This window comes from Triticum aestivum, chromosome 1D (genome assembly GCF_018294505.1).
Source record: "Triticum aestivum cultivar Chinese Spring chromosome 1D, IWGSC CS RefSeq v2.1, whole genome shotgun sequence".
Taxonomy (NCBI): Eukaryota; Viridiplantae; Streptophyta; class Magnoliopsida; order Poales; family Poaceae; genus Triticum; species Triticum aestivum.
This window is the reverse complement of record NC_057796.1, coordinates 24,256,104-24,260,395: the sequence shown is the minus strand read 5'-3', so window position 1 is coordinate 24,260,395 and position 4,292 is coordinate 24,256,104.

Sequence of the window (4,292 nt, the reverse complement as noted above, 5' to 3'; positions counted from 1 at the left end):
AGTACCCCTTATATCTTATACTTGCAGATGACAAGCCTTTACGAGTCTTTTCTCAAGGGCCCGGAAACGATCATGACCCTGACTAGTGACCGGGATTACCCAAAGATCCTGAAGGACATGATGAAGCATATTCATCTTGAAGGAGATGCAGTCTACAAGGGTTATCCTTTCATGGAGAATGGAGTTGAGCTTTGGTAAGTGGAGTTACACCTCCATCGTGTGAAGGGAGTTTGCCCAAAGCCTATGGGTCAGTACCTTTTCATTTCTCGAGTACCACGAGCAACATTCTTCAACTCTGTTCATGAAGCTGCTTTGGAAGCCATACGTCAGATTGGAGAAATACTTGAAGCAAGACTCCGTCACACTCAGGAATAGGTGAGCGAGGTACGTACGTGCAGATATGATGGAGATGAAGCTGATGGCCACCATGATGAAGCAGAAGATCGATGATTTCAAGGATCACCTCGAACAATTCCAGTGTGATTGACGCATCTTCAAGTAGGGCAAATGAATAAAGATGGAAGTAATGCTTGACCATACCAAACTATGTGGATGGCAACATTTGTAATAAAGTACTTTGGTATTTGAATTTTGAGTAGTGATTAAGGATGTAATACATGATTTGACATGAAGAGAGTATGAATTATGGATGCACCAGTACAATTTATTTTTGTGGTAATACCCTGTGAGGACACCTGACCAATGGAAAGGAAAATGGATTCCATAGAGTGGAGTTTGGAAAAAATGAGTTGGAGTTTTTTTTTGTTATGATGATTACCCCAAGAGTATGAAGGAATGAAGCACTATTGGATTTGAAGGAGATGTAATTTTGGAATATGGAACAATAGTAACTCCAAAGATGAGTTAAAGATATACAAGTATTGAAGTGGGCCATAACCCACAGGACCCAGGATTTAAAAGGAACAAGCACAACCTTGTTGTAGGAAGAAATTATGGAAGAAGTTGTGATTTCATCAGCGGACGTTCCATAGGATGTTACGTAAACTCGAGAGTTGTGAAGAAACGATAGAGGTTTTGTTTGGCTTGCAGGACATACGGATTTACCCGAACGCAGATCGTGGAGAAGAGAAGTTCTGCCATGCTTGTGAGTATGCCCAAGTGTTAGAATACGTGATTCGATGTCTGCATATGTAGTAATGGTTCAAGTACGGGATGGATTGGCCCCCATACCGGAGACTTCTATCATGAACTATCATATGTTGATGGAAAATCAGAGAGACTTGAAAACCTTAGAAGAGTATCGACGCGATAAGCCATAAAACCATAGAATGGTAGGACGATGGAACCCTTTACAGGCAACCGTTGCCAACCGTAGGTTATACGGTGAGATTCAACCTAGGACCATTTCTTGCAGGAGAAGCCAATAATGATTGACCACCATGAGATTTCGAAAGTTGTTTAGTATTGGCGACAGACCTGTCAGATAAGAAGACCCAGTCTCGGAAGAACCTCACCGGGATGAAAGGACACGTGTTTTCGGAAAAAGGACCCCGGAGTGGGAATTATCATGAAGATATGAGAAGACCGACACCGTCAACCCAAAGGATGGAGTACATGAATTTTGTCGGAACCATAGCCTTGCTTTTAAGTGTGGTAGCACCCCGTATCTCTGTGATGATCGGTGGATTTGTTGGATGACCTCCAAACCCTAACCTTTTCTTTCTAGTCTTTTCGAATCTCGAGGACGAGATTCATTTTAAGTGTGGTAGGTTTGTAACATCCCAATATTCTAAAATTTGGAATGTTATATTAAATAAATATTTGTGTTTGTTTGTTTGATTGAATGGTTGATTGATTGACTGAAAGTGAGTGAAATTTGAAACCTTTTGAAAGTTGAACGAGAGGGAATAAAAGGACTTTCCCAAAACTTTCATCTTTGCATTATGATCTTCATGAATTCCAATTCATTTCATCACAAAACCCTAGAGTGAGGATACTATGACTTCTTTCATTTAAAAAATGAAAATGGTTTTGACAAGACTTGAATTCCATTTGGACATATTTCAAATTCTGAAGCTTTATGCAACTCAATGATTTTCATGAGAGAAGATAAAATGACTTCTTCAAATTATATGAAATAGAGTTGGAAGCGGTTTGAAATCAAATTCAAAACCATTTAGGAGTTATTTGGGTTTTATTCAAATTATTTTTCTCCAAAAATAAATTATTTGGAAATTAGGGTAAAATGATTCCCTACAATATAAAATTGGAGGAAAGTAAATTTGAAATCATTCTGGTGTTTTAAAAATGATTTTATTGGGTTTTATTGCAACAGCAGCGCTCTTTGACTTTTGTGATTTTGCTTGGATTTTATTTGGACTTGGGAAATAGACTACGTTTTACGATTTATTTTTCTGTATTTATATATATATTATATGTCTATATAATAATTTCTCTTTATTTATGTCTTGTTTTATTTATTTTTTGTCTGTATTTTATATAACAAAATTGGCCGAAGGCCGCAGCCTAGCGGACCCTACCTCTCTCCCAACGGCCCAGCTGGCCCAGCAGCTCGCCCCCGCGCCCGAACCGCTACCACCCGGTCGCCCGACCCCTCCTCTCGCTCTCGCTCGCCTGTCTCTCTCACTGACAGTGGGGCCCGCATCTTCTTCTTCCTCAAGCCACGCCCGAATCCTGCACGCGCAAGAGTTCGTTTCTGCCAATCCAAATCCTCGCGGGATTCGCTCGATTCTTTGCCCCTCGCGCAAGCCGGCCTCCCTATAAATATTCCCCTCCTCCTCCTCGTCCGATTTTCGCGAAAACCTCGATCTCCCGTGCCCTACAGCTCCGTCCCAATCTCGCCGGAGTTCCTTCGCACCACCGCAGCTCCGCCGTCTTGCTGCGCCTCCACCTGCCATTCCAACCACCTTATCCACCACCATCGCATCCGCCTTGCCGATCCGCACCTCGCCGTGCTCTCGGACGAGCCGAAGAACCACCGGAGCCCCTGCACCACCCGCAATCCCTTGCTGGAGAAGCTTTCTGCCGCCACGCGCCATTGCTCGCCGCCGTCGCCTCCGACCTCCCCGAGACCCGCTGACACCACCATCGTGCTACCCTCCCTCTACTACACCTTCCCAACCACTCGCCTAACCTCCAGCACAGCCGAAGCGCCGTCGCCATCAACCACCGAACATCACCGTCGCCCCAAGCTCACTGCCGCCCGTCTCCCTCGTCCCCGAGCGAACTGGCGACCATCGTTGGAACCGCCTCCGACCTCTGCATCCCCTTGTCTCCTCCGCCGACCCCGCCGACGACCGGAGCGCCGCCACCGACGACGTCCGAGCCGCCACCGCCGACGACGACCTCGCCGGAGACGCCACCACCGCTGTAAGCAACCTCCACCGTCCGATCCGTTATTGACGGCACAGATTAGATCTAACGAACGGTTACATTTTTTAATTAGATCGGTTTTGTTCCGGTTTGTTACGGTTTTTAGTCATGGTTTTTCTTCGGTTTAGATCGGTTCAGGTCTAGTCGTTTTAGCCGATCGGTCTTTCTGTTTTAGCCCGTACACGTTTGTGTTATTTTACGACCGAGCGCTAGATAGTTTAGATCGCCCACCTCCCTGGCCCCATAGCAGTAGGCCACGTAGCTAGTGCCCGATTGTTCTTTTTTGTTTTGATTTTCGTTTCTGTTTTAAAAACAGAATAGTTCTGATTTTATATTGCTTATACTTTTTATGTTTTAGATCCAAATTTGGTGTTTCTTTTTGCATTAGTTTTATAATTTCTTGAAGTTTCTGCTAGTGCAATTGGATTTCATATTTGAGTTGTTCAAAATTGAAGTTGATGAAATTTGTTCAAATTAGTAATTTGCCCATAACTTGAGCTTTATAAAATATTTTTGATTGATTCTTTTTTATCCTGGTCACTAGGACCTTTAACTATCCAGTAGTGTTGAGTATTTGATTTTTAGTTTATTTTAAAATTAGGTTTTTATCAAAATAGTACGGTTTTAGTTATAGTTTTGTTTTGATTTTTCTTTATAGTTTTAATAGTTTTTTTTATTTTTGTCACTTTTGACAAACTCTTAGTTTTGTTCTGTTGGTTAACAAAATAAAAATTTATATTATTTTAAAATTTTATTTTATTTAGTTTTCGTATGAAAACTTGTTTAGGTCATAGTTGGTGTTTCACAAAAGCTTTTTATTTCTTTCCTTTTACAAATAAAATTTTATGAAAAATACTTTCTTTTAACTTAGTTGTTTTATTTTTTATTTTATGTTAACTTATTAGTTTAGTGTTTTATTTGTTGTTAAGTTTTACTTA